Source organism: Trachypithecus francoisi, unplaced genomic scaffold (genome assembly GCF_009764315.1).
Source record: "Trachypithecus francoisi isolate TF-2019V2 unplaced genomic scaffold, Tfra_2.0 Lachesis_group19, whole genome shotgun sequence".
NCBI classification, from domain to species: domain Eukaryota; kingdom Metazoa; phylum Chordata; class Mammalia; order Primates; family Cercopithecidae; genus Trachypithecus; species Trachypithecus francoisi.
This window is the reverse complement of record NW_022681464.1, coordinates 24,184,988-24,195,561: the sequence shown is the minus strand read 5'-3', so window position 1 is coordinate 24,195,561 and position 10,574 is coordinate 24,184,988. Positions and strand designations below refer to the sequence as shown.

The window sequence follows — 10,574 nt, the reverse complement described above, 5'->3', positions numbered from 1 at the left end:
TATCTAATTTGTCTAAGGACAATGAACTCTTCTAAATAAATGATCACAAGGTACATGGAAAGATGCTCAACATAATTATTCAGGTAAGAAATGTACATGAAATCCACTATAAGTTACTACTCCATACCTATTAGAATGGCTAAAACTTAGACTTGACACAGCTACTCTGGAAAACACCAACAATTCCTAACATGGCTAAGTTTACACTTACTATGTTATGCAGCAACTCCGCTCCTAGGGATTTGTCCAAGAGAAATGAAAACACATGTCTACACAAAACTTGTACATAAAAGTTCATAGCTGTTAGCTATGTACATTGTGATAACCTAAATCTGGAAATGACCTAAATGCTGAACTATAGGTAAATGAATAAATTGCAGTATATCCAAAAAGTAGAATACTATGTAATAAGAAGAAACAAACTATTGATACGGACTGCAACATGGGTGAATTGCAATGTAATTATGCTGAATGAAGGAAGCCAGACCAAAAAAAAAGAGAACATGCTTAAAATTCCATGTACGTAAGGTTATAGGAAGTGCAAACTAATGCATAATGATAGAAAGCAGATGAATGGTTGAGGAGAAACAACAAAGAAACGTAGGGAACTCTCTGTGGGTGGGTGGGTGGGTGGGTAAAAGATATGTTCATTATCTTGATTCTGGTGGTAGCTTCACAGGTGCACACATATATTAAAACTTATCGAATTGTATATGTTAAATATGTGCAGCGTACTACATGCCAACTATACATCAGTAGAGCTGTTAAAGATCTTGGCTATCCTCCATAATCATTCCCTAAATGACAATAAGAGAATGTTCTATGGAAAAGAACTACCTATGTTTTCATCTTTGTTTCATTTTCTAAATACATTTGATATTGTGATAAAATGTGAATTATGCGTGATTTTTATTATTTTTAAATGAGTAAGTTTTTAAAATACCTATGAAATGCTATAATATACATATTTTTTATTGGAATAGGTATCGGGCTCTGTAAGAGTTCACAGGAAGTTTAGAAAATGACACTTGTTATGAGTTAGATTGTGTCCTCTCAAAATTCATATGTTGAAGTCCAGACCCCAGTACCTCAGAATGTGACCTTATTTGGAAACAGGATCTTTACAGAGGTAATCAAGTTAACATGAAGTCATTAGGTTGGGTCCTAATCTAATAAGACTGCTGTCCTCATACAAAGGAGAAATTTGGAGACAGGCACAGATACAAGAACCTGTGTGAACATGAAGACAAGTCAAGGCGAGAGGCCCGAAGCAGGTTCTCCCTCACAGTCCTCAGGGGGAGCAACCCTGCAAACACCTTGATCTTGACCTTCCAGCCTCCAGAATGGTGAGATAATGAATTTTGCTTCCTAAGCTATCGAGTTTGTGACACTTTGTTACAGCAGCCCTAACAAACTCATACAACACCACTGTGTAGCAGAGAGACAACATTCTCACCTGGAACTCAGGTTCAGCTCTGGCATTTTTGAAAGAACCCATGAGGAAATTATCACTTGGACCACTCAGAGTAAGAAGCTAATTTCAGCAAAAATAAATATATATGGCTTGAGAGGATTAATAATTCCTTAACTAAGTTACAAGGAAAAGAATGTCAGTGAACAGCAGTGACCCTCTGGTTGCCGTTACAAGTTTCTTAAGAGGCGACGAGGGAGAGTCACTGGAAAGAAGCTTGAGACTGAAAGGCAGCAGCTGACAGAACTTTGACTTATGAAGAAACATTTTTTTAAAAAAAGTTATCATTATTATTTTTAGAGTCACAGTTTTACTGTCACCCAGGCTGGAGTGCAGTGGCACGATCTCTGCTCACTGCAACCTCTACCTCCCCGGTTCAAGTAATTCTCCTGCCTCAACCTCCCGAGTAGCTGGGATCACAGGCATGCACCACTACACCCAGCTAATTTTTGTATTATTAGTAGAGTCAGGGTTTCACCATGTTGGCCAGGCTGGTCTCGAACTCCTGACCTCAAGTGATCCGCCCACCTCGGCCTCCCAAAGTGCTGGGATTACAGGCATGAGCCACTGCGCCTAGCCAGAAAGTTATTTTTTTAATGTGAATGTAAATGTTAGTTAACAGGTAATACTAGATAACAGTTTGAATGTGCTTGTTCTCCTGCGTATTTCAGATATTATATTATGTTATTTTTTAATAAATAGTTTAACTTACAGTGATCTTAAAAAGCTGCTATTGAACACCACTGATTATCAAAAATTAGATATTACATTTATAACCAAGAAAAGTCAGAGAAATAAAAATAAGATCAGAAGTTACAAATACGGCACTTACGCCCGTGATTTTATTCATTTTGCTCATTAATGTTTAAAATAGTTAAAATAATAAAATAAAATTTTTAGAAATAGTTAAAATACAAATTCAACATGGGTGAGGATAATAATCACCTTATAAATGGAGAGCTTCACAGTAGCTGACTTTTAAGAGCAATGCTCTCCCGTTTTTAATCCCACTTTCAGGGGTGCCTGAGAGCTATCTGAATGCTAATTGTGACTCTCATGGAAACAAGAAATTCAGCCTCCTGACAATGTCTTTACCAGAAAAATCTATCAGGTAGCACAAAACAACAGCCATTAAATTGATGAAACACTTAATGTAACCATTCTCCAATAAATTTCTATTAATCTAATTTTCTTGTATCATAGTCAATGACTTTTATTTGAAAAATGCAACAGAACATTTCCAAGTACCGGCCGTTTCTACCCAATCCCAGCCAGCGGCTCTCTGTTCTTGGAATATTGCTCTGAAAGTGAACAAGTGAAACTAGAATATATCCAGACCCTTCTCTTAATCAGTTATTCCCCATGCTCCTAAGGATATTTTTAAAGGAAAGAAAGTGAAGGTTTCTAATCTCCTCCAGTCATCCCTAGAAGCCAGTGTAGTTCTTGTCCAACCTGGGTTTTTCAAGAAGTCTGAATGTCATAAAATTTGATGACTCTCAGGAAAGACTCATACCCAAATTTCTTCCTACGTGGGTCTGCTATTGGTGATTGAATTCTCCACTGTTAAAGAAAAATGACTTTGCTTAAAATATTGCCCTTTTTTTAAACGTAAAAAGATCCCAAGAAAACTAAAACTAAACAAAGGTCTATATTTAATGGCTCAGTTGATAAATGATAGCTGACAGAAGATATTGATTGGATGTAAATACACAAATGATATTTTACATCCGGCTAGAGCAGGGTTTCTCAATCTTACTGCTGTTGGAGCTAGATAAGTCCTTGTGCTAAAGTTGGAGATCTGCGCAGGAGGCTGTAGTGGGCATTGTTAAATATTTAGAAGCATCCCTGGACTCTAAACACTAGATACCAGTAGCAACTCCTCAGTTGTGACAACCAAAAATATCTCCGGACAATTTTAAATGCCCCCTGGGAGCAAAACTTGATTGAGAACCACTGGACTACAGCTTTATATATAATGAGGCTACTAATACATGCAGTAACACAGAGGAATCTCAAAACCATTAGGATAAGTGAAAGAAGCCTTGCCTGAAAGAGTACTATTGTATGATTCCATTTATATGAAGTTCTAGAACAGCCAAAACTAAGCTATAGGGGAAAAAAATGGAACAGTGGTTGTCTATAGGTGAGTGGGCACAGGGGCTCATGGGATGAGATATGACAGGATTTTCTGGGATGATGATAATGTTTTATAGCTCAGAAGGAATTTGGGTTACACGTGCATGCATTTGCCAAAAGTCAGCAAATATACACTTTAAGATTTGTGCATTTTATTTTATCTAAAGGAAAAAATAACACTAAAAAAATGTTGAACTAATGACATGGATGCTGAAGTATTTAGGGGAAATATACTGATGTCTTCAATTTACTTTGCAATATATTTAAAAAAGTGACTTGGTGAATGAACAGAGGATGGATAGAGAGACATGTGATAAAGTAAAATGTTCATGGTAGAACCTTTGTATACAGTGGTATATGGTACACAATTTTTTTAAGTTGTTTAAATGTTTAAAATTTTTTCGTAGTAAAACACTGAGGAAAAAAAAAATTGTATGGCTACTAAGTGGTGTTCAAGTTCCTAAGTCAGCAGCTTTATAAATATTTGTGCTGATAAAGCCAGCACTTTGCTCCCTCACTTCATCCACGTCTTCATTCAAACACCACCTTTTCAGTTATCTCTGACCCCTCTTCTGTAAAATAATGCCACAATCCCCTGCCAAGTCCCCAACTTTGTCTTCTGCATCATCTTTCTTTATAGCACTTACCATAGCCTGACACATATTTATTTCCTATTTATCTCCTTCTGCCAGAACATAAGCTCAATGTGATCAGATTCATTGTCTGTTTTACCCACTGTGGACTCCCCAAGGTCTAAAACCATGTTTGATACATAGTAGAAGTTCAATCATTGTCGAATGAAAACCATGCTGAAAGGATCAAAATTTTTCATGTGCAATTGCGGTGTGCAAGATGCTGGGCCAGACATACAAAGCAAGATTGGATATACTCTCTGTTCTCAAGGGATCTTCAGTCTAGTTGGGCGACACAGGATGCTGATAAATAAGATAATCCCAACACACAGCAGTATATGCTAAGTGCCAAAGGAAAGCTAAAGAACAAAGCACAAAAGGCTCCTTGGAAGAGAGGAGACTTAAGCTTTCTCTCAAAGGAACAGTAATGACTGCCTGGTTTCCTTGGAAATTATACTTGTCATTATAAATTAATACATTGGGATGCCACTTTTGAGGGTTGTGTGATGTATTAGTTCCCATGAATTCACTCAACTTGATGGATGCTGGCATAATAACACTGTGGGAGTTCCCAAAGCGTTACTGGGATAATGAGATGGGTAATGAGAGGAAGGGGCAATGAGAGGCAGACTTTGAAGACCCAGAATAACTAATGGGATGAGTCTCAGAAGAAGGAATGTGATTTACAGCCCAGGTAGAGAAATTTACTTGGCACAGGAAAAAGAGGATTTCTCCTTCTGAGCCTACAGGGGAAGAAGCTGCTTATAACACTAGAATTGAGTAGGCAGGAAACAAGAAGATAATGGTGTCTGTGCCTTCATTTTCCCTCTGAAAGGGTAAAAAGGACCTTGGTCAAAGCCTGAGTGTCCAGGAAATGGATAGAGGTGATACCACATCGTGGTTGAGATTCTGCAGACAGAATCCTGGTTAATGCCAATTCTGTTACTTAGCAGCCGTGTTACAGTAGGTAGACAAACACGAGCAGGGCGGGAGGGGTCCCCCAACCCACCCCTGATAGGAATAGCAGGTGACCATCAGGAGATGGTCAGGCAGTTCTTAAATGTCTATGTCTCTCTAAAATAATAATTGGTTGCAGCCAGCGCCAGAGAAAGGCAGTCTCCCAGTAGACAGAAAACACCTGAAACTGTTGATCAACAGCTTCCCGATAAGGTCTCAGGAACTGGGTGAGTGGGCTCAAGCATGTGCACGAAGAGGTAAAATAGCAGAGTTTAACTGGTATATGACCTTCCTCTAGGAACACTGGACTGGTGAGGAAAGAATGCTTTAAGTGAGCATGCGTGCGGCCCCTCCCATGTGCTGGCAGGCCACTGTGCGTGTGGACAGCCCACCCCAGGGGAAGAATCAGGGGAGAAGTAACACAACCCGGAAGCATGTCCAATGTATGAAACCCCAAGTCAAAGGTCAAAATGCGCTTGATCTCTAAGTCACTCACTTGGCCCTCCTCCAAGTGTACTTTACTTCCTTTTGTGCCTGCTCTAAAGCTGTTTAATAAACCTTCACTTCTGCTCTAAAACCTGCCTGGGTCTCTCAGTCCGCCTAATGCCCCTGGGTCAAATTCTTTCTTCTGAGGGGCCACGTGACTCAGATACATTCCCCAGTGGTAACAGCTATGTGATTCTAAGCAAGTTATACAACTTATCTGTGCCTTAATTTTCTCATCTGTAAAATACAGATGTGAGATTATAATAGTATCTCTTTCACAGGGTTGTTAATTTAAATAAGTTAATACGTGAGAGGTGTTTTGAATAGTGCTTGGCACATAGTATTGTTTGGAGGTCTGAGGAGAGTAGGGAAGATTCGTGAGAACTTTGCAAGAAAGCATTAAGAGAGGAAGGTTAGGCCAGGCGTGGTGGCTCACACCTGTAATCCCAGCACTTTGGGAGGCTGAGGCAGGTGGATCACCTGAGGTCAGGAGTACAAGACCAGCCTGGCCAACATGGTGAAACCCCATCTCTACTAAAAATACAAAAATTATCTGGGTGTGATGGTGGGCCCCTGTAATCCCAGCTACTCAGGAGGCTGGGGCAGGAGAATCACTTGAACCTGGGAGGCGGAGGTTGCAGTGAGCCAAGATTATGCCATTGCACTCCAGCCTGGGCAACAAGAGTGAAACGCTGTCTCAAAAAAAAAAAAGAGAGAGAGGAAGGTAAAATGAATTTTCTCTGATGCCCAAATGAGGTCATAGACTGTCGATTAATTGTTGTACTAATCTAAAGACTTAGATTTTCTGTAGAAACAGTCAGCCCCCAGTTGTTGGAGAATAGAAAGTGGACTTTAAGATGTAGCCAAGATTGAAGGCCTGCAAAATGAGTTGTGTGGAACCACAGTGAATCTACGAGCTGAAAATGCTGGAGAAAGGAGTAGTTCAACTGGTCAACTTGAACACACAGGTCTAACAGAGAAGGTTGTAAACATGTGAGTTCGGGGCGTGGGGTCTTACACTCATGGAAGTCACCCAGGGTGGCAGCAGGAGCGAGGGTAGAAAGGAGGATTTGATTCTGGGGTGAGAGTCATCATGTGTATGGGAGACTCCTGACGTTCAATCAATGGCGACCACAGGGAAAGGTGTGGAGAGGTGATGTTGTCCATAGAGAGGGGTTAAAAGACTGGGGTCATTTAGGGAGAGCAATTAGCTCTTTCAGGCCTCACGGAGTGGTATTCCTGGAGTGGCGGACAGGAAAGCGAGAGTGGTATGGACTGAATTGTGTGCCCGCCTCCCCCAACTCGTCATTTGTTGAATCCCTAATCCCTAATGTGACTGTATTTGGAGATAAGGACTCTAAAGGGGTAATGAAGGTTAAATGAGGTCATTACCTCATTTTGCTCATGCAGGGCCATTACATGCCAGTCTTTTTAGCCTAATGTCACAACTTGCCTTAGACCCAAAGAATAGTAGCATATAAAGCCTTCCCTTTCCGTTCCTCCTGATTTGGTGCCATCCTTCGTGGTGCTGTGCCTGGGTTGTTACAGGAGTATATAGAAACAGCACACCACCACTGTTCTACCCTTTCACCCCCACGACTAATGTCCTTATAAGAAGAGGAGGAAGCCCCAGGGGTGCACACTCACAGACGAAAGACCATGTGAGGACACAGTGCGAAAGCAGCCATCTGCGAAGCAAGGAGAGAGGCCTCGGGAGAATCTAACCGGGCCTGCACTTTGATCTTGGACTTGCAGCCTTCATCACTGAGAGAAAATAAGCTTCTTTGAAGCCATCCAGTCTGCAGTATTTTGTAATGGCAGCCCTAGGAGACTCACACAGAGGGCATGGCCCAGGATCTCACCTTTGTCTTTGCAGGACTAAAATCTAATTTTGTTTGTTCACATGATAAATAGTCATTCCAGAACTCACTCATATTTACCAAACTCATAAAAAGTTGCTGTGTAGACCAGAAGAGTAATTTGATTAACATAGCAAAATAAAGCCTCCAGAGAACTGGAATACACCCTGTCACTGCGAAGGCATTCTTTTCCCGTTGGTAAATATTTGGGAAGCTCAATTATTATTCGAAGGTCACTTGGTGAGCATGGTTTTAGAAGAAAGAGAAGTGAAGAGTACTGAAAGACATTGCTGTAACTCAATGCTGCCAGTGACATGGGCCTGTGACCACAAAATAGGTTTACATCCTCTTTGCTTTTTCAACTTATGACTCTAACACCCACTGGTCTACTTCCTTCAAAGTGTCTTGCCAGTCATTTGTGGGAGTTTTTCTAGGTCTTGCCTCAAGGGAACTATACCACAGATCCCTGTTGCTTCTTAACACACAGAGCCGACCATCTTTGTAAAATAGTCCCCTGGTGGGGACAGCTGTCCCTCATGGTGACCACTCTAATGCTTCCACTCTGCCCCCAGTGTGCAGACCCTGTTGCCACTAATTCCCTGGAGGACAGTTCAGACCAGACAGTGGCTTTTATTAATTTTTAGTAAAGTAGGAAGACAGAAAATGATGCAGAAACTATCTTATAACTGCTACTAACCATAACCTCAAGAGTTCCTGGCGAGCTTGCAATAGACCTCCTCATAACGAGAGCAGGCCTGACTCTCCAGGCATCTCTAAGCATCCCCACAAATTGAGTTCAGACCCCACTGCACCCCAGGGGATGCCCTCTCCCACTCCGTCCTACCTCAGGATGACTGGCAGTAGAAACAGGTATTCCCCTAAGGGGGGGAACCCTCACATTCACCATGTGGTGTGGCTTCATGGCTCAGACATGGCAAGAGCAAAAGCCAACAGTACCCTCCGTCTTAAAACCTCCCTTTTCTTGACACTTCCACCTACTAAAGATGCCAAGTATATGGATGTGATGGTGAAATGTGCCCAGATAAATCCTGAGATACAATATTGACCCCTGAGGGTGAAACCAATAAATTACAACCTAACAGATGTGGTTCACCCTGTTCAAAGGTTACTTTAGAGGTTATACTTTCTCCCAGGCCATAAACAGGAAGAACACATAAGGGCAACTGATGCTTGATTGGACACAAAAGGAGACTAGCTTTATCACTCCTATGGACACATCAGAGACAGAATAGGTGAGCAGAGGATGGTGTCTACAGGAAGGTAATAGATGGGTATTGGATAATGAGAAGCCATTCATCAGAGCCCAGGAAGAAGAAACCCAGAGCCTGGGAAGATAAAACACTGAATCTGAGACACTCAGTCACCAGAGAGTACTTTTCTGGGAAGCTGTGGTTTATGGAAAAGCAGGAATGCAGGTTGGAAAAGCAAAACGAAGCAGAGGACAGCTGCTTCCTAATTCCACAGGTAGCTCCCAGCTGGGCCATCTCTAGTGTATGGCTTTGGAGACTTCATATTTACGTAGATTCTGCTTTACAGTTTACAAAGGACTTCATCTGTCTCTTCTATGCTGAGGAAAGATAGTGGTGTTATACTCATATTGCTGAGGTTGACTGAGGCAAGATTTCAGAACTAATAGAACTATAGAACTGATCTAGCACCCAGATCTTCAGCTTCCAATTCAAAGACATTTCCCCTCTAGGACTGCTGATCCAAACCAGAAGCTTGTCTCTGCAGCTCTGTCTGCCCTTTCTTGTCAAGCCTCCTCATGCCATTGCACTTTCCTACTTGCCTGGAATGCCTTCCCTTTATATTCCTCCTGATTTGGTGCCATCCCATTCCTTGGTTGTTACAGAGAGTGTATACAAACAGCACAAGGCCATTGTTCTCTCCTTTCACCCTTTGAGATGCAAGCACTATTTATCTTGGAATTTTTCATTGAGGTAAAAACTAAACAAAGAATTATAGTACCTACTCCTTTCCTCCTTCAGCAAGGAGTCCTCAGGCAAGGTAACACTAACGGGGCCAGGTTCTGGGAAGAGCAGACTGCCAGGAGGAGAAAGAGGAGGAGGAGCCATTTATCATTCTTTGTATTGTTAGCTGGTGAAGTAAAATCGATATATATTGTCTCTACAAACACACATTACAGCCAATGAGACGTAAAAAAAAGGTGGAAAATGGGCTACATTTAAAAAACATTATTTGCCTTGCATATTTTCCTGAGTCTCCTTGACCCTGAAAACTGAGGGAAAAAAACCTTCAAAGCAGAGAAGGGAGGTAGTGAAAGGAAACCAAACCAGAATACGAGATGAACATCACTGACATCAGAAATCAACTGCTGGTCTCTGTTGTTAAGAAACACCCGTTAGCCTGGCTTAACGGGGACAGATCAGACAGCATGAGGTGGATTGTGCTGAAAGAAAACATGCAGCTGTCCCCCACCCTTTGGTCTCAGGCAGGCTCTAACATTAGGCTAAGAAGACTGGCATTTAATGGCCCTGTATTTGTGTAATGACCTTCCTTCTGTAGCTTGTGCTATCTCAGCTAATTGCTTTAGAACACTTCTGCCACATCTGGGGTTTTTTTGTTTTTGTTTTTGTTGTTTGAGACGGAGTTTCACCCTTGTTTCCCAGCCTGGAGGGCAATGGCAAGATCTCGGCTCACTGCAACCTCTGCCTCCTGGGTTCAAGAGATTCTCCTGCCTCAGCCTCCCAAGTAGCAGGGACTACAGGTGCCTACCACCACACCTGGCTAATTTTTATTTTTTGTTTTTGGGGGTTTTTGTTTGTTTTTGAGATGGAGTCTCGCTCTGTCACCCAGGCTGGAGTCCAGTGGCGCAATCTTGGCTCACTGCAACCTCTGGCTCCCAGATTCAAGAGATTCTCCTGCCTCAGCCTCCCGAGTAGCCAGGACTACAGGTGTGTGCCACCACGCCCAGCTAATTTTTTGTATTTTAGTAGAGATGGGATTTCACCATGTTGGCCAGGATGGTCTTGATCTCCTGTCCTTGTGATC

General features: G+C 41.9%; 1 long non-coding RNA gene across 1 annotated transcript; it reads left to right on the top strand.

Moving 5' to 3' along the window:
- Window positions 1-46: 46 nt before the first annotated feature.
- Window positions 47-5,723, top strand: LOC117064012. Its single transcript, XR_004429220.1, has 3 exons — window positions 47-83; window positions 1,198-1,346; window positions 5,495-5,723. It is a non-coding gene; the product is annotated as an uncharacterized LOC117064012 (long non-coding RNA).
- The last annotated feature ends 4,851 nt before the right edge of the window (window positions 5,724-10,574 follow it).